We start from the raw sequence: 21,346 nt of genomic DNA on the forward strand, positions 1-21,346 counted from the left end.
GATCAGGTTGTCCCATGTGGGGCTCACATTCTTAGTCCCCATTTTACAGATGAGGTAACAGAGGCACAGAGAAGTTAAGTGACTTGCCCAAAGTCACACAGCTGACACGGTGGGATGGGGATTCGAACCCATAACCTCTGCCTCCCAAGCCCATACTCTTTCCACTGAGCCACACTGCTTCTGTTAGATGGGATTGTGTCCAACCTGATTAACGTGTATCTACTCCAGTGCTTGGAACAGTCTAGACACATATTAAACATTTAATAAATGTCATTATTATTATTACTAATAACAATAAATCTGACAGACCACGGCCCTTGCCGTATTCAATACTGTAGTGGAGTTGGGCCTTGAGGATAGGTTTCTATAGACTCTTCAGAGATGTAATAAAGTTCTTAGTTTGGTGACAGTATGCATACTGAAACCTCGGACCTGTTCTGTCTTGGCATCCTACAGTTAATGATAATCCTGGTCCAGTGTAGTTGAGATGTCAGGGAAATAAATGTAAAAATAATATTCTACAGTTTACATGGGTCCTTCTCAAAGCATTTTCTTATCAGAAGTTTCTCAAAGGAGCAGGATGATTAAAGGACTTAATGCCATAAATATTCAGTGTCAGTTCAACCAAAATTCTTGATTATATTTCAGAGGTACTTATATAATTTAATAAGACTAATTTCTTTGATAACTTCCTGCATTATGATTTTTACCTCTCTCTCCCAAGCTGTTCAGGGTCAGTGGGGTGCAGAAGCAATCCAAGACATGTCTCTGATAAGTCTGTAAGATGAGAAGGGGAGAAAATAACTTCAAAATGGTTATAACACCCCAAACTGCTGACAGCTTACCTGCAAACAATCTCTTCTTCACCCTGCTAGGACAAGATAGACCCTTAGATTCTGTCAGTCCCCACCAGTACCAAGCACAAACCTGAGGAAAATGTGGACCATGGGAATCAGGCAGGTCATCCAGTGGCCACTGTGATATCTGGTCAGTGGTCAATTTATCAAACTCTAGGCTAGAAACCTGTGGCCAGAGAATCGAAATTTGATATACTGTAAGGAAGAAAGTAACTCAGAGAAGACTCTCAGAAGGCTAATAAAAAGATTAGGAGAATGAAAATAGAACCCAGAAGGATTTATCCTGGAGAAGACTAATGAATACATTCATTCATTCAATAGTATTTATTGAGTGCTTACTGTGTGCAAAGCACTGTATTAAGCACTTGGAAAGTACAATTCAGCAACAAATAGAGAATCCCTACCCAACAATAGGCATATGTACAGCAGTAGTAGTGGCAATAATAGTGATAATAATAATAATGGGGGGGCGAGTAATTCAGATCTGAAGAGGGAGGGCGTTCCAGACCAGAGGCAGAACATGGGTGAGAGGTTGGTGGCAAGATAGATGAGATCAAGGTACAGTGAGTAGGTTGGCTTTACGTGAGTGAAGTGTGCAGGCTGGGTTCTGGAAGAGAGGAAATCAGGGAGGTAAGGTAGGAGGGGGTGAGTGAGAACCTCAGAGCTGAAAATAAAAATACTAGATATAAAAGCATCTCATTACATTCCTGCACCAAACATAGGCCAGATTAGCTAAAAACCTGCACTTTCTACCTTGTTAGGTGTGAGATATATATATAATAATGATATAATATAATTCTTTCAGACACTAGGTTCTGTGATTCCAGGCTAGGAGGACATTACCCTCAACTCATGTGGAGCAGGGATTGTGTTTACCATCGCTGTTGCATTGTACTCTTCCTAGAGCTATTGTACTCTTCCTAGAGCTTAGTACAGTGCTCTGCACACAATAAGCCCTCAATAAATACCTTTAATTGAATGATTGGCCCAATGGTTTGCATGCTTCCATGAAGATTTCCTCTATTTTGCCTATGAAAGTCTCCACCAGATGGCAGTGCTGGAATCACAGAGTCCCAAATGGACGCAATCACTAGACTATGTAAGGTTTCTCTTTAAATACTCTTTAGAATTAAACAATATAGGACAGAGAAAGATATAAATTACAAAGAATAACAGTTTAACTCTATTATATGCTGAATAAATTAAAGTCTTCAGTCATGAGGCCAATGGAAGAGCAAGAGAGGAATGAAGAAATATGGCCACTGGAGAGATAAATCAAGAAAGCCCCGTCCTCAGGCCCAGCTCCTGGGGAGATGGGGGTTGATGGAGCATCAAGCTTCCTTCTAAAAATGTTTCTCCTTTAAAAATCAGAGATGAGACTGGGTGAGTTAGGTGTTTGACAAAACAGAATGATGCATGACTCTTTTCACATAATGTGAATCCTACCACAACATTTGGGAGATATAAATAAGAATCCATCTCAATAAAGTTTATTTTGTTTTGTTGTTCATGAAGAAAACTCTGCAAGAACTATTACAGCTTCTTTCTCACCACAAGTCTTAGAACTCAGAAAGTTTTCTGCATTTAATTCTACATATATACTAATCACACCACCCAGTCTCCTGTATTTCATAAAATATTCCTATCCCCAGCACTTACATGCATATGTTTATTTTCATTTGTATATTTTCAAGACTGCTCTGTGTTAGCTTTTGTTAGAGCTATGTTATTTCAAACTATCCAATTGGAAATTGAAGGGAATTGCATAATTGTATTGGAGAAACTATATTTCTAGGAAGTACAGAGGCTTTGCAGCAGAGTTGCAAACTTTTCCAACAGAATTTTCCTGATGTGGCCAAACAAAATCTCTTCTCTTCTTTTGCAGATGCAGCCTGGTGTCATATGACTGCAGCTTGTGGCAGCTGGCCCCATTACCACTGAATCAGGCATTCTGGGAAAGGAGTGCTAGTCAAATAGCAGTTTGGATTTTTCTCTTGGCTAATCTTCTAGTGTCCTCTTTGAATTCCTGTTTTCTCTATATAATTATTTTAAATGGCATTTGTTAAGGTCTTATGTGTCAAACACTGCTCTTAGAGGTAGAGTAGATACAAGTTCATCATATTGGTCACAGTCCCTGTCCTATATGAGCCTCAGAGTCTACATAGGAGGGAGAACAGGTATTGAATCCCCATTTTACAGGTGACGTAACTGAGGTCCTCAGTTGTGACTTGCCCAAAGTCACACAGCAATCAGGTGACAGAGTTGGGATTAGAAGCAAGGTCCTCTGAATCCCAAGCTTGTGCTCTTTCCAAATAGCCATGTTACTTCTACATTATGGCTTGAAACTATTGTCTTGTGGATACTTTATTAATAATAATAATAATGATGGTATTTGTTAAGCGCTTACTATGTGCCAAGCACTGTTCTAAGCACTGGGATAGATACATGGTAATCAGATTGCCCCATGCAAGGCTCACAGTCTTGATCCCCATTTTACAGATGGGGTAACTGAGACAAAGAGAAGTTAAGTGACTTGTCCAAAGTCACACAATTGATGTAGCGGAGCAGGAATTCGAACCCACGACCTCTGACTCCGAAGCCCAGGCTCTTTCCATTGAGCCACGCTGCTTCTCTAACAAAATGTTTAAATAAAATGCTTCAGGAAAATGGCTTCATGGCTGCCTACAAACCTCTCAAGAGAACTGTTTTCTGATTCTGTGGAAGATTTGTTAAATACTCCAATTCTCCTAGCTTCTTTTGGGCAGATTCGGGTTTTTGATACTTGTTCAAGATATTTTTACAGGATGGTCTGGAAACTAACAGTGCTTTTTATTTGGACTGAATTGTACTACGTTCTGTTAGTGCCTTATTTCTTTCTCCTCTCCAATACCTTTGAAATCATTTTTGTCTCTACCCACCATTAAATGGTAAATTCCTTGAGGGTAGAGAATGTGTGTCTTGCTTCTATTATGTCTCCCAAGGGCTTGGTACAGTGCTTCACACTCAGTAGGCATGCAATAAAGCAGAGCAATTTCACAGATGGAGAAATGGAAGTCACCCAGTGAGTTGGAAACAAAACTTGGGTAGGGTCACAATAGTGAGGATGAGTCCATTGGAATAGAAACTGACTGGAGACGAGCAGAGCAAACAAGTGGGGAGTGTAAAGTGTAGTAGTTAGAGAAGCAGCATGGCTCAGTGCAAAGAGCACAGGCTTTGGAGTCAGAGGTCATGTGTTCCAATCCAGACTCCACCAATTGTCAGCTGTGTGACTTTGGGCAAGTCACTTAACTTCTCTGTGCCTCAGTTATGTCATCTGTAAAATGGGGATTAAGACAGTGAGCCCCCCGTGGGACAACCTGATCACCTTGTAACTTCCCCAGCACTTAGACCAGTGCTTTGCACATTGTCAGTGCTTAATAAATGCCATCATTAAATTAATTAGTTAATTAGGACTATGGATAAACACCTTGAAAAGGCTACATAGAGTGGGAAAAGGTACTCTTTAGGGTGAGTAAAAGGATACTAAACTAGTATGGCTTCAACAAGTGAATATACAGTTTTGGCAAATCAGTTAGGCAGCTGACCAAATCAGAGACTTTTCAGTGGAGTATAAACTTACAGGACATTTTTGAAAATGGGTTTAAACCTGTGGTGAGACTTCAGATAGATGAAGCAGCATGGCCTAGTGGAAAGAGCACGGTCCTGGGAGTCAGAGGACCTGGGTTCTAATCCCAGTTTTGCCATTTGCCTGCTGCGTGACCTTGGGCAAGTGACAACTTCTCTGTGCCTCAGTTTCTTCACCTGTAAAATGGATATTAAACCCCTGTTCTCCCTCCTACTTAGAAAGTGAGCCCCATGTGGGATAGGGGATGTGTCCAATCTAATATACTTGTATAATAATAATGGCATCTATTAAGCACTTACTATGTGCAAAGCACTGTTCTAAGTGCTGATCTATCCCAACACGTAGAACAGTGCTTGACACTGTACTGTACTCTTCCAGTGCTCTCCACATAGTAAATAAAGGTGATTGATTGAAACAAACTGCTTAACAAATACCATAAAAAAAAGGAGGCCTTTTAAAAAATATTTGCTGTTTAATGCCGTTTTAAGGAGGAAATTACATACAAAAAAATCATTGGCGTAAAAGGAAGATATATTCATGGTTTGAGATTACACAGGACCACTTTATCCACTGGGCTTATGTTCAGAACCCACAATCTTCTGGGGCAGCTGTGGAGGGAAAAGAGTGGCCATCTCAACAATGTCCCTCCTGCTTCCCCCTTTTACCACCAATGTGCTGCCTGTCCCTACCTCAAATATCTCTTTAAATGGCAGGGAAACATGGTGCCCTCAGGGCTAGGAGTACGTGGATTCTGAGAAGAGAGTTGGGGGAATCCCTTCTAACCTCCACACTGTGAACTACTTCTGAGACCATTAAGATCATTACTTCTGGCTCATTGCTAATGGCCTTCAGTGAGTAAAGAGTATTCATTTTCATCCCATTTCCCAATAATTTGAACATTCCCATTGTTTAATCTTAAAATAGTCGAAGGACTTATATGATGATGATTCCCATCAAGTTTGAAATGCTTACGTAAAAAGTGGTAGGAATTAAAATGATGGTAGCTGAAAAGGTGGTTTATCAGACTCTGATAAGGAATTAAGAACAGATGATCTTATTTCGATTTGCTATTTCCATATTTATCCTATGTACACAGTACTGGCTCTGTGACCTGCACGATTTTTCTGTTGTTTTTTTTTTTAATTAAAAGATTATTACAACATGTTTAATGACAACTGAGATCTGAGATGCAGTCTTACCTTGTTTAATAAAATTACTGTTTTGCACTTATGAATGCACCTGTTATATGGAATTAGAATTAGCTCATCTCTATATCAAGACAGTAGCAGCCTTAGAGTACTTATTCATCTCTCTTGCCTACCTATCATTCAAACAATTAATTGTATTTGAGTGCTTACTATGTGCAGAACACTTTACTGAGCACTTGGGAGAGTACAACAGAGTTGGAAGACATATTCCCAGCCCACAAGGAACTTTGAGTCTAGAAAGGGAGGCAGACATTAAAATGAATTACAGAGATGGCCATAAGTAGAGGCAAGGTAGAGTTACAGCAGTGATGGGTGAATTTGAAGGCAGAAGTCAACCTGGTGTCTGGATTTCCTCCAACAATACTTCCGCTTGAGTGTGGAAGTAAAGGAAATGGATATTCCATAATTTAACCATTCCACTTCCAAGCCAAATTTTGCCTCCTTCTATGATTTATGATTCCTTATGCTTTCTCTTTCCCCCTGATATATGCATTCATTCATTCATTTAATCATATTGATTGATCACTTGCTGTGTGCACTGCACTAAGTGCTTGGGAGAGTATACTATAACAATACTTGGAATTCACTAAACAAAACAGAGTAGTTCATTCATTCATTCAATCGTATTTATTGAGTGCTTACTGTGTGCAGAGCACTGTATTAAGCACTTAGGAAGTATAAGTTGGCAACATATAGAGATGGTCCCTACCCAACAATGGGCTCACAGTCTAGAGGGGGGAAACAGACAAGAAAACAAAACATGTGGACAGGTGTCAAGTCATTAGAATAAATAGAAGTAAAGCTAGATGCACATCATTAATAAAATAAATAAAATAGTAAATATGTACAAGTAAAATAAATAGAGTAACAAATCTGTACAAACATATATACAGGTGCTGTGGGGAGGGGAAGGAGGTAGGGTGGGGGGATGGGGAGGAGGAGAGGAAAGAAGGGGCTCAGTTTGGGAAGGCCTCTTGGAGGAGGTGAGCTCTCAGTAGGGCTTTGAAGGGAGGAAGAGAGCTAGTTTGACGGATGTGTGGAGGGAGGGCATTCCAGGCCAGGGGGAGAATGTGGGCCAGGGGTCGATGGTGGGACAGGCGAGAATGAGGTACAGTGAGGAGGTTAGCGGCAGAGGAGTGGAGGGTGCGGGCTGGGCTGTAGAAGGAAAGAAGGAGGTGAGTAGTAAGGGAGAAGGGAGCAGTTGTAATTTGGTGCAAATCTTTGTGATATTAAAGACACCTGTTCCTAAAAAAACTCATCCAGAAATACCAAAAGTTTTCTGGGGAATTGCTACATGAATTTAAAGTTTGGGGAAGAATGAAGTCAAAGTTCCCAAGGCCTATTGACCTGATTGCCCTGCCCTTCTGGCATAGAGCTGGACTCCACTCTACAATGAGCATCATCGAGAGAGAGCAATTTAGGGTGAACCGGGTGAGCACATGCAGGGCAGAGGGTCAAAAGATATTACCATAGAAAAAATGCAACTAACTGGCGTAAGAGCAAACAAGTAAAGGAGAAAAAGCATTCGATCAAAACTTGTGCTTCTTGAATATGCTCACTTCCCCAAGCTCTGAATGAAAATTTGGTGCTTTATCTCCTTCCTACCTTACATCGCTAGTCTAATACAACCCCAAACCACACACTTTGCTCCTCTAACACCAACCTATTCTCTGTACCACAATCTCATCTAACTAGCCATTGTGAGCCCGTTGTTGGGTAAGGGCCATCTCTATATGTTGCCAACTTGTACTTCCCAGGCACTTAGTACAGTGCTCCGCACACAGTAAGCATTCAATAAATACAATTGAATGAATGAATGGGCCCTTGCCCTCATCTTTCCTCAAGCTTATAACTCCTTTGCCCTTCATATGCAATAGATGCCACCCTCTCCATACTCAAAACCCTCTTAAAAAATCACATTTCCAGGACGCCTTCTCCAACTAAACCCTTATTTCCCTTAACAATCCTCCCTGTCTGTTTTGCCAATGCATTTGACAGTGCTCTACTTAAGAACTTTAATACTCACCTCAGGCCCATGGCACTTATGTACATTCATTCATTCAATCATATTTATTGAACGCTTATTGTGTGCAGAGCACTGTACTAAGCACTTGGGAAGTACAAGTTGGCGACATGGAGAAGCACCATTGCTCAGTGGAAAGAGCACGGGCTTTGGAGTCAGAGGTTAGAGTTTCAAATCCCAGCTCCAGCAATTGTCAGCTGTGTGACTTTGGGCAAGCCACTTAACTTCTCTTTGCCTCAGTTACCTCATCTGTAAAATGGGGATTAAGACTGTGAGCCCCCCATGGGACAACCTGATGGGCTTGTATCCTTCCCAGCGCTTAGACCAGTGCTTTGCACATAGTAAGCATTTAATAAATGTCATTATTATTATTATTATTATCTTTATACTTTACTATTTCCCCTATCTGTAATTGATGTTAATGTTCATCTCCCGCTGTAAACTGTAAGCTCCTTATGGGCAGGAATCATATCTACCAACTCTGTTATATTGTACTCTTCTAAGGCTTACTACAGTGCTTTGCACACAGTAAGCACTCAATAAATACCATTGATTGATTGATCGATTGATGCTTCAGTGCATTCTTTACAGGTGCCAGAGATTGGGTACCTCTGATTCAGTCTTGCCTGAACCCCAACTCTCAAGCAGCCTACTGGCATCTCAACAATAGAAATCCTAAAGTATTAGATTAATAATAATAATGATGGCATTTATTATGCACTTACTATGTGCCAAGCACTGTTCTAAGCACTGGGGTAGATACAAGGTAATCAAGTACTCCCATGTGGGTTTTACGGTCTTAATCCCCATTTTCCAGATGAGATAACTGAGGCACATAGAAGTTATGTGATTTGCCCAAAGTCACATAGCTGACAAGTGGTGGAGCCAGGATTGGAACCCACGATCTCTGACTCCCAAGCCTGTGCTCTGATAGTATCCAACCTCTTAATCCTAGGACAGCCAGCACTGGTTTCTGGCCACTACACAAAGTTTTTTCACTTCACTCATTCATTCATTCATTCAATCGTATTTATTGAGCACCTAGTGTGAGCAAAGCACTATACTAAGCACTTGGGAGAGTATTACAACAGATACATTCCCTGATCATGAGATACACTGAGATTTCCATAGCCAGCTAAATTGGTTCTATTTAATTATTCATTTGCAAATGGGTGAGAATATAGAGATAAACAAGGGCTGACTCTATAGGGAAAGGAGCTGTTTGTGGAATTACTTAAAAGCAGTTGGTACCCAGGGAAGGGAGTGAGCTGTGAAGTGAGAGAACCTGATTGCAGTCTGAACATCTAAGTGGAATTGGTAAGGAAATTTGAAATGTGAGTGATCAGTCAATCAATCCATTGTATTTATTGAGCGCTTACTGTGTGCAGAGCACTGTACTAAGTGCTTGGGAAGTACAAGTTGGCAACATATAGAGACGGTCCCTACCCAACAGTGGGCAAGCCAACTTCCAGGAATTCATTGGCCAAACATAATCAATTCATAATTGGACTGAGCTGTATTTTGCCACTCCTGTTCATGGCAATGGAGGGGTTTTCTAAAGGAAAGCAATTTTCAAGTCTTTCCTCTCCTGGAAATGCAAAACTTACAGAAGAGGGGATGGATTATGTAGGCTACCCTCCTCTGGCTTTTATTCCCACTGGCTCATGAATATGGTGGGCACAAAGCCAGGAGAGAATCATCTGAAGATCAGCAAGGCTCCAACTCCACCCACCTGAACTGAGGTGATGCTCCCCCCCTTTCAGGAACCCAGGACAAAGCAGGAAAATCCCCTGTGCATCCATCCAAACACTGGAAAGCTTATAATGGTTTTTCCACTCAGGCCAAGTTCCCTAGAGCAGTGAAATTCCTCTATAAAAAGCATGGAGCTGTTGATATTTTGCTGTTGATGCTTTTTGATTTTTAATTTTACCTACTGGATTTTTGTATATTTTTGATTCATTTTAATCATTGAATTTCCCTGAGAGACCCCCTGCCCACCTATAGAACACGTTGTCCTTGTGGGCCAATCTTAATCATAATCCATACAGCTTGCCCACTGAATGATTGATTGACAGAAGGACAGGCTGACATTTCCCAGGCGTGGTTTTCAGGGAAAGGCCAAAAATGAACTCGAAGGGCAATAGCTGAGCAGAAATTTTAAGTTCCTGTGATGCTGTTCCCTGAATGCACTGTACAATCTACTCCAATTGTTTCAGGTACTTGCTTTCTAGGACTTTAGCCTATGATGGCTTACTCTATCCCAGACTAACAGATTTACTCCAAAAAAGGAAAGCAGGAATGCAAGAAGGGTCCCCAAAGCACCTCGAGCTGGTTCAATTGTCCATGAAGAAGAAAATGTCACCTATAGTGCCAGGTTTCATCTTGCTCATTGAGCCCTTCACTGCAGGCAAGGGTAAGTTTGAGAAAACTGTTCGGTAATAATCACAGACCAGCAAATTCTCATCACCAAGTTTATGACTGGATCTGAAGAGACTGAACAGAGCAGTAGGAGTCTGATCTCAACCCAGATGTTTTAGAAACAGGAAACAAAATTAAACTAATGGATTGTCTGCCTGTAACTCATTATGGGCAGGGAACATGTCTGCTCATTTTCCTGTATTATACTCTTCCAATCACTGAGAATAGTGCTCTGCACACAGTAAATGTTCAGAAAGTACCATTGATTGATTGATTGATTGGCAGACTCCTTGGATGGCTCTGAAGCTCGATTACCTGAGCTTCACCTTTTTGGTTTAAGATATGTCGGTACTGTAATGGCTTGACTATCAGCAATTAGGGTGAAAGTGTCACGAAAAGGCTAAAACTGCTTATCTGCTGTGTGACCTAGAGCAAGTCACTTAACTACTCTGTGCCTCAGTTTCCTCATCTGTAAAATGAGGATTAAGACTCTGAGCCCCATGTGGGAAAGGGATTGTGTCCTTGCTGATTAGCTTGTGTCTACCCCAGTGCTTAATACAATTCCTGACAAATACTAAGCACTTAACAAAAACCATTAAAAAAAGAAAAAAATGCCATTAAAAAAAATGCTGTTCAATAATAATGGCAAAGCAGCATGGCTCAGTGGAAAGAGACTGGGCTTTGGAGTCAAAGGTCATGGGTTCAAATCCCCGCTTCACCAATTGTCAGCTGTGTGACTTTGGGCAAGCCACTTAACTTCTCTGTGCCTCAGTTACCTCATCTGTAAAATGGGGATTAAGACTGTGAGCCCCACATGGGACAACCTGATGGCCTTGTATCCTCTCCAGCACTTAGAACAGTGCTTTGAGCATAGTAAGTGCTTAAGAAATGCCATTATTATTAAAACTTATAGGCCCAAGCCCAGGTTAAGTGACAACACCATACTACATACAACCTGGGGATACCACCATTATTATTGAAAAGGATTTTTTTTAAATGGCATTTTTTTTCTTTTCTTAATGGATTTGTTAAGTGTTTATTACTTGTCAGGCATTATATTAACCACTGGGGTATATACAAGCTAATTAGGTAGGACACAATCCCTTTCCCACATGGGGCTCAGAGTCTTAATCCTCATTTTACAGATGAGGTAACTGAGGTACAGAGTAGTTAAGTGACTTGCCCTAGGTCACACAGCAGACAAGTGGTGGAGCAGGATTAGAATCCAGGTCCTCTAACTCCAGGCCTATGCTATTTCCACTAGACCATGTTGCTTCTCAGTTTGACAATACAATGTATCATCACAAGAACCCAGAACAGATAAAGACATGTTCTCTCCACTTTCAGCTAAAATTTGGGGATAAAGATTTTTGTACCAAATTTTAAAAAAGTGGAAGATTGCATTTAAAATGACCAAAGAAGGTCCTGATGATAAAACATAGTCAAAGGTATGAATAGAGGCTGGTCTGCTGGTGGGTAAATTTCAAAGACAGGAAGCTATTCAATCTAAATTGAATAAATACTGCATTAAAATTGAAAATCCACTCCCACTGTCACAAGAACAAGCTTCCACATTTGCATCCACCTAGCAATAATTATATTCATCCTACAACTTCTTATTTAGCTAATGTGATGTTTTGCTTGAATTATTTTACAGATTAAACAATAATTTAGTGATGTTTAATATAACAGTTCATAGCCTGCACTCCAGAGTACAGTCTTTCATGAAACACCCACATTTTTGAGCCACACAATTGGCTACAGCGTAAGGTGTGCCTGAAGATCTATTTCTAGCAACAAGTCCTCCGGACAAAGGCAATAGGCTATAATGCTGAAGTAGTTTGTGAACACAGTACCACACTGGGTGAATTTTAGAAAAAATGATTTAACAATTATTAACCCCCTTGGGCCGTTTCAGTGCTCTCCACGGCCCTGGAGTTGGTAATGCATTTTGAGGGATTGCCTCATGACACGTGACATCTTTGCATCACATTGCATATGATGATGTTAGAGCCATCTCCCCCACATCACTGACTGGTCTTCAGTGAGGAGCCTCCCCCAGCCACCCTCTGCCTCTGCATTTCTCTTGCACCAGTTGCCCAGCCCAGCAGCAGCTAATCACCACTGAGAGCAGTGTGGGGGTCCCCGGCTACTTCACTGCTCCCACAATTATCATTCACAATTTCCCGACATTAACCTATTTGTGCTAATGCCAGAGTGATTAACTAATGTTAGTTGTTAGGGCTATTAGCTAAGGGACTGGGCTATTCTCCCTGATGACTTTTTCAGGCTGCAAACGAGGTGGCTCTTCTCAGGACTCCTTCCTGACTTACTGAAGCTGAGCTCTGGGGTCTTCTGAGTCAGGTAGATGAGGGTTTGCTTCCTGTACACTGTCCCAAGCAACAGGACAGAGCTGAAGGAGGGAGGAGGGATCGGGAGAGGGGTTTGGTCACTGCAGGGGGACAACTGGTGGGAAGTGGGCAGGTGGCAAGGGGGGAAGAAGCATGCTCCATGAAGATAGATTATGATGTGAAGCTCTTGGGCAACTCTGGACCACTTAGAGGTTGTTTAGGGCCCCTCCCCTGAGTCCCTGGGTGAATCTGTCCCTGGTCTCTCCCACATACCTGGTCTCTTTCATAGGAAATTTCAACAAATGATGAGGATCTTTCGCAAAGAGATACTATCCCTCCTCCTTCCTCTGTTGACTAATCAGAATAAACCCAGATCTGAGAACTTTCAATTCCGGCAACATCTGGAAATGATCTTTCTTCCTGGTGTCAAGACTATCCTTTTCACAACCCATAACTCTTCATAGAGAAGCAGCATGGCCTAATGGATAGAGCATGGGCTTGGGAGTCAGAAGGACCTGGGTTCTAATTCTGGCCCTATCATTTGCCTGCTGTATGATCTTGGGCAAGTCAATTCACTTCTCTGTGCTTCAGTTTCTTAAACTGTAAAATGAAGATTAAAACTGTGAGCCCCATGTCGAACATGGACTGTGTCCAACTTAATTAGCTTCTATCTGCCCCAGCACTTAGTATAGTGCCTGACAGATAGTAAGCACTTAAGAAACAGACACCATTTAAAAGTATTTCGCTCAATTTAAAAAGAAAGCAAACCAACACCACATTATAAAGGCAAAGAATACTATGCCTTTATAATAAAATTCATAGTGTCTTACAGACAACAGCTTATTACTCCCCAAGATACTCTCCAAATCATTTTGGTGTCCCATATAACTGCATTAGGAGGAAAGTAAGTTTTTATTAGAAGCTGCATACCTTGGTGAGAGATACCAAGGTCAAAGTGTACAGAGAAGTTGTTCTTAGACACTATTCATTAAAATATAGATACGTTCTTCTTCATGAAATATTCATTAAAATGGTAATAAAATGTTAATTGACCCATATTTTCTCTGTCTCTTACAGAATGGTGTCCAGCAGCTATATTTCATCACAAAGTCAGTACCAGAAGCAACTTGGCCTAGTGGAAAGAGCACAGACCTGGGATTTAGAGGCATGGGCTATAAGCAGCATGGCTTAGTGGAAAGAGCACAGGCTTGGGAGTCAGAGGACATGGTTCTAATCCTGCTTCTGCCACTTGTCTGCTATGTGGCCTTAGGCAAGCCATTTAACCTCTCTGTGCCTCAGTTACCTCATCTGTAAAATGTGGATTAAGACTGTGAGCCCCGCGTGGGACAACCTGAATACCTTGTATCTACCCCAGTGCTTAGAACAGTGCTTGGCACATAGTAAGTGCTTAACAAATACCATAATTATTATTATTATTATTGTGACCTTAGGCCATTCACCTAACTTCTCTGCGCTTCAGTTTCCTTATCTGTAACACCTAGTCTCCCTCCTACTTAGACTGTGAGCCTCGTATGGATAGAGACTGTATCTAGCCTAATATCTTGTACCTACCCCAGGGCTTAGTTGGGGACATGGTGAGCACTTAAGAAATACTACAATTATTATTATTACTATAGATTTTAGAGAACAGTCCCCTCAAGTGATTCAGTAAGAGTGGAGTACTAAGGGAAAGAGTACCAAACAAGGTAACCCATAAGAAATAATAAGTGAATTAATGTAATCCCAAGAATCTAAGAAACTGACCAAAACAATAAGATTATCATCATCAATGGTCTTTACTGAGCACTTACTGTGTGCAGAGCACTGTACTAAGCACTTGGAAGAGAACAATGAAACAGAGGGTAGACACGTTACCTGCCCACAATGAGCTTACAGTCTAGAGAGACAGATATTAATATTCATTCATTAAATCATATTTACTGAGCACTTACTGTGTGCAGAGCACTGTACTAAGCGCTTGGGAAGTACAAGTTGGTGACATATGTCTAAATAATTTATAATACATAATTTATAGATACATGCTGTGTAGTTGATGTTAATGAACTACAGATTTAAATTATCTAAGCCTAATAGAGTTATAATCTTATGCTAATTGGAATAGATTTTCATCTCTCTGTTATAGCCAACCCTTAATGGGAGAAATGGGTGGTGTTTATGTCAAGGTAAACTTTACAAAGTTGTGAGCACACTTTAAAAAATGATAGCAGGAACATCTGAGAGAACTAATTGAAATATTGTGCTGAAAGAAAAGCATAATAACGATGAATGGGTGCATATGATATATGCTGTAACTGATTGTATGAAGATCTTGATTAAAGAGCAAGCAAATAAGCAGTGGTATTTTGAAAATGAAGATGCATCATATGAGAGTTTAAGGGGCAGAAATAGTTTCTCTGAATGATTCTGGCATGAGAAATATCATTTCCTTGGAGTTTGTTATTGCTGATAGAGGCTTTGTAATAATAATCATGATATATGCTAAGGGCTTCCCATGTGCTAAGGACTGCACTAGCATCAGACACAGTCCCTGTCCCACAAAAGCTCACAGCCTAGGAAGTCTCTGTAATGAAATATGTAAGAATCCCCCAAATACCTGATGATAGAAGATCAACGTTTTGATCCTTAGTACAATTCCCTATTGAAAGTTGGTAGAATTATGGCAGGCTGTAAGCTCCTTGAGCAGGGATTGTATCTACCAACACTATTATATCGTTGGTAGATCCTCTAGACCTCTTCCCCTTCTTCAAAGCCTTATTTAAGGCACATCCTCCAAGAGGACTTCCCTGACTAAACCCTGATTTCCTCCACTCCCACTCCCTTCTACATCACCCTGACTTACTCCCTCATTCATCTCCCACAGCACTTACATACATATCTGTAATTTATTTATTCATATTAGCGCCTATCTCATCTACTAGACTATAAGCTCATTGTGGGCAGGGAATGTGTGTTTACTGTTGTATTCTACTCTCCCTAATAATAATAATAATAATAATAGCATTTATTAAACCCTTACTATATGCCAAGCACTGTACTAAGAGCTGGGGAGGTTACAAGGTGATCAGGTTGTCCCACGGGGGGCTTACAGTCTTCATCCCCATTTTATAGATGAGGTAACTGAGGCCTAGAGAAGTTAAGTGATTTGCACAAAGTCACACAGCTGACAATTGGCAGAGCCGGGATCTGAACTCATGATGTCTGACTCCAAACCCCGTGCTCTTTCCACTGAGCAACACTCCTTCTCCCTAGTGATTAGTACAGTGCTTTGCACACAGTAAGCTCTCAAATATGACTGACTGATAGATTAACTGACTAGATAGTAAACTTATTTTGGGCAGGAAAACATCTACCAACTCTGCTGAATTGTACTCTACCATTCTAAACTGTAAGCTCATCCTCTAGACTGTGAGCTTATTATGGGCAGGGAATGTATCTACCTACTCTGTTATACTATACTCTCCCCACTACTTAGTACAGTGCTCTACACAACTGACTGATTGCTCTGCGCACAGTAAGTGTTCAATGAATTGCATTGATTGATTGATTATTATTCTCTCCAAAGTGCTTAGTACAGTGTTCTGCACAAAGTGCTCAACAAATACCATTGATTGATTAATTAATAATTGATAAATCACACTGGGCCTCAGTTCACCCATAAATGAATGGTGACAGAGTTCATGGCCCTTCCAATCTCCTAAGGATTTTTAGAAGATAAACACTGGTAGTATGTAAATGGCATAGGGCCTCATAGTAGGCATTTTCTAAACACTAGATATACTGCTTTTCTTTAGGACGGACTTTTGTGTCAGTTGTGGGACAACCATTCTATATTTAAATCTGTACTTCAGGCTTGAGAGAGCCCATTTTTCTTAATCCAGATATACTCCTGGAAGGAATAAGTGGAACTGATGTCAGAAGGCTCTGTATAATAGACGAAAAGCAATATGACCTTCCAGCCCTAATAGCAACATGAGGAAAGACAGTTTTTATAGGGCAATGGAAACACAGTGTCATAAGTTTATGAGTAATGAAAAAACTCAAGGACATTTTATTTTCAATGACACCATGTACTTTCTGCTGTAGCAAAGATCCACTGCTTATCACTCTAATTGAGAAAGTGAATTATTTCTTCGGACTGAACTACACATTGGCATTCCCAGTAGGCTGCAAATTTCACAGGACCAAAAGACACAGAAGTTTACACTGAGATGATCTGTCAACATAATTTACTATAGGTCTCATTTGAACAGCTATCTTGACAATCCACTACAAGATAAATGTTCCTAACACAATGAAGCAAACCATATTTTTCACTGGCCTTGTCGACTTGGGGCAAAACTAATTCATTCATTCATTCAATCGTATTTATTAAGCGCTTACTATGTGCAGAGCACTGTACTAAGCACTTGGGAAGTACAAGTTGGCAACGTATAGAGATAGTCCCTACCCAACAACGTGCTCACAGTCTAGAAGGGGGAGACAGACAACAAAACAAAACATGTGGACAGGTGTCAAGTCGTCAGAACAAATAGAAATAAAGCTAGATGCACATCATTAACAAAATAAATAGAATAGTAAATATGTACAAGTAAAATAGAGTAATAAATCTGTACAAACATATATACAAGTGCTGTGGGGAGGGGAAGGAGGTAGGGTGGGTGGGATGGGGAGGAGGAGAGGAAAAAAGGGGGCTCAATCTGGGAAGGTCTCTTGGAGGAGGTGAGCTCTCAGTAGGGCTTTGAAGGGAGGAAGAGAGCTAACTTGACGGATGTGAGGAGAGAGGGCATTCCAGGCCAGAGGGAGGACATGGGCCAGGGGTCGATGGCGGGACAGGCAAGAACGAGGTACAGTGAGGAGGTTAGTGGCAGAGGAGCGGAGGATGCCAGCTGGGCTGTAGAAGGAGAGAAGGGAGGTGAGGTAGGAAGGAGTCAGGTGATGGAGAGCCTTGAAGCCGAGAGTGAGGAGTTTCTACTTGATGCATACGTTCACTGGCAGCCACTGGAGATTTTTGAGGTGGGGGGGGTGGGGGGTAACATGCCCAGAGCATTTGTGCCAGAACAGCCTGAACAATATCCCACATATTAGTTGATCACTGTCAGTAGGATTTGATTCTGATACTTGTCCCAGTTCAGCAGTGTGGAACTTAAAGAGGTTCATTTGCTGCTACACCCAGATTGGTTAGGGAATGCTCATGATTGACAGCTGCTGGTTGGAGAGACCAATGCAGTTTTGCCCTAGCCTCCACCCCTACTGCTAGCTTAAGAAGTTGATAGTAGAGAGGAAAAGCCAGAAGGTTGATAGACTGATCTTAGTGTTCCAAGTGAAGATTCTAAGGTAACACTAGAGGTTCTCTGCTCCTAGAATAATGTTCCCTACTGCACACCCCATCTCCACTAGCATAATCCTTTCATCTAAATTCAGAGTTGCCCTGTAAGGAGGGTCATTTTCAACAGAAATATTATTTTTCAAAAATAAACCTGTTGGCCACTCCCTTCATCTTGCGGGTTTGCTTAAATATTGCTGTAATTATGTTTCATGTTCTGTTTTTAAAGTTACAAGTCATCATTCCAGGTCGAGCATTGTAAGTCAATCATTCCACTATAGAATGATTATCACTCATACAGAAATTTTACATGAATTTTTATAAATGGAATGAACAATCTGCCTTGTCCGGACATGGTCTATATTTTCAGAGAGCTGGGGTTGAAGCTATAGGACTGCAAATCTTTCACCCTGGGCTGACTGGGTCCTTACAATCTAGAGACCACATTAAGAAAAACTACTCTTCTGCATATTTTATGCAGTAGAACATTTAAATATAAGAAGAATTGAAAAATAAGAAACTCTAGTATGAAGAGCTTCAATCATCAAAGGAACAAGGTGAGGAATCTCCACAACAATCTCTCTAGACCGTAAGCTCACTGTGAACAGGGAACATGTCTACCAACTCTGTTGTTGTGTACTCTCCCAAATCCTTAGTATAGTGCTCTGCACATAATAAACACTCAATAAATATGATTGACTGATTAATTAAATAGGGGGCATCTGCTCCCACCATGAAATGAGCAAGGTTTCAGAAACAGGACCAGATCTGAGTTCCTGATATTCATTCATTCATTCATATTTATTGAGCACTTACTGTGTGCAGAGCACTGCACTAAGCACTTAGGAAGTACAAGTTGGCAACATATAGAGATGGTTCCTACCCAACAATGGGCTCACAGTCTAGAAGGGGGAGATAGACAACAAAACAAAACATGTAGACAGGAGTCAAAATCATCAGAACAAATAGGATTATAGCTAGATGCACATCATTAACAAAATAAATAGAATAGTAAATATGTACAAGTAAAATAAATAGAGTAATAAATCTGTACAAACATATATACAGGTGCCGTGGCAAGGGGAAGGAGGTAGGGCAGGGGGGAATTGGAGGAGGAGAGGAAAAAGGGGGCTCAGTCTGGGATGGCCTCCTGGAGGAGGTGAGCTCTCAGTAGGGCTTTGAAGGGAGGAAGAGAGCTAGCTTGGTGGATGTGCAGATGGAGGGCATTCCAGGCCAGGGGTCAATGGCGGGACAGACAAGAACGAGGTACAGTGTGGAGGTTACTGGCAGAGGACTGGAGGGTGCCATCTGGGCTGTAGAAGGAGAGAAGGGAGGTGATGTAGGAGGGGGCGAGGTGATGGACAGCCTTGAAGCCCAGAGTGAGGAGTTTGTGCTTGATGCGTAGGTTGACTGGCAGCCACTGGAGATTTTTGAGGAGGGGAGTAACATGCCCAGAATGTTTCTGCACAAAGATGATCCAGGCAGCAGTGTGAAATATAGGCTGAAGTGGGGAGAGACAGGTGGATGGGAGATCAGAGAGGAGGCTGTTGCAGTAATCCAGTCGGGATAGGATGAGAGATTGAACGAGCAAGGTAGCGGTTTGGATGGAGTGGAAAGGTGGATCTTGGCAATGTTGCAGAGGTGAGACCAGCAGGTTTTGGTGACGGATTGGATGTGAGGGGTGAACGAGAGAGCGAAGTCTAGTATGACACCAAGGTTGTGGGTTTGTGAGACGGGAAGGATGGCAGTGCCTTCTACAGTGACGGGAAAGTCATGGAGAGGGCAGGGTTTGGGAGGGAAGATAAGGAGTTCAGACAAGGAGTTGGATGTGGGGAGAGTTGTACTTTATCAGATTAGGGAATGGAGGGAGTTCCAGGATGTGGTAAGAGTGTGACAGAGAGAATGGAAGTGGGGAGAGTTGAGAGTGAGGTACAATTACAAGAATAGCTTGGGAGGAATGAAGAGAGTGAATTGAAGAACATAGGTTGAAGAGAGCATATTTGTAAAATGGAGCAAGTTAGTGAAGCGTTTCATTTGCTGTGGAGGGGCTTGGGATGCTGGTGGAGGAATAATAATTAATAATAATTATGGCATTTGTTAAGCACTTACTAGGTGCCAGGCACTGTACTAAGGGCAGGGTGGATACATGCAAATCAGGTTGGGCACAGCCCCTGTCCCACATGGGGCTCACAGTTTTAATCCCCATTTTAGAGATGAGGTAACTGAAGCACAGAGAAGTGAAGTGACTTGTCCAAGGCCACATAGCAGACAAGTGGCAGAGCCAGGATTAAAACCAATGACTTTCTGAACTCCCAGACCCATGCTCTATCCACTAAGAGAAAAGGCAGGGATCAATGCCTACTAATTTTATTTTACTCTCTCCAAAGCACATAGAACAGTATCTTCCACACAGAACTCACTCAATATATTGACATGAAATTTCTTCTTCAGCTTGCTGTCTGATTTTCTTTGGATTCATCTTTATTTGTTTTAAGATGGTGTGCAGATGAATATAGTCCATGGTTTATATGCACACATCCTATAAGGAATCTTTTGGCAACTCATATTTATTGACAATAAAATCTCCCTTTGTAAATGACTGCTGAGCTCAGTTCAGTCATAAAGACCTTGGATCAATGCCCTGTGCAGAGGAATTGATTGTGGTGCTGTAACTCTATTATATTGTATTCTCTCAAGTGCTTAGTATAGTGCTGTGCACATGGTAAGTGCTCAAAAAATATGATGGATTAATTGATCGATTGATTGATTGATCGCTAGTAGTTTATAGGCCCAACCTGGGGTCTCTCGTCCCTGCCAGTCATGTTCCTATTGGGGCAGTGGGCAAGAACAAGTCTCCCAAGCGCTTAGTACAGTGCTCTGCGCACAATAAATGCTCAATAAATATGAGTGAATGAAAGTAAAGAATGTTACGTATAAATCCATTTACAGCCCTTTGGCTGTACCTCAGCAGTCTGCCAGTGCTGCATCTTAGAGCTACAGACCAGCAAGCTGGAAGCTTTCATGGTAACGGCTGTGACCTTTACTGCTCACATTAGACAGAAATTTTCAAATTTCTGCTGGGCCTGTCCACATTTTGAAATGTCCTATGTGATTCTTTGGACATGGTTCGATCAGCACTGATGATGTAGCTCCTGTAGGCATTCCCCAACTCCTTGCTTTTCCAAGCCCCCACCAATCAATCAATGGTATTTATTGAGTATTAACTTTGTACACAGCACTGTACTAAGCACTTGAAAGAGTGCAAAACAGTTGGTAGACATGACCCCTGTCCTCAAAGAGTTTATTCTCCACAAAGAGGTTTAGGGTTTATGCGGGGGATGCTGATGAGTGAAATAAAAGCTCCCCTCCTCAAACTGGAAGTTCGGAGCTCAGATATCTCTACCCCACGGTCACAGACACTGGAAGGTTTGGGGTTCATCCCCTCAAACTCCAATTGTTCCTCAAACACACTGGTGGGATGAGGCCAATATTTACAAAGGGAACAACTGTCCAATAGCCT

Source organism: Tachyglossus aculeatus, chromosome 2 (genome assembly GCF_015852505.1).
Source record: "Tachyglossus aculeatus isolate mTacAcu1 chromosome 2, mTacAcu1.pri, whole genome shotgun sequence".
Classification (NCBI taxonomy): domain Eukaryota; kingdom Metazoa; phylum Chordata; class Mammalia; order Monotremata; family Tachyglossidae; genus Tachyglossus; species Tachyglossus aculeatus.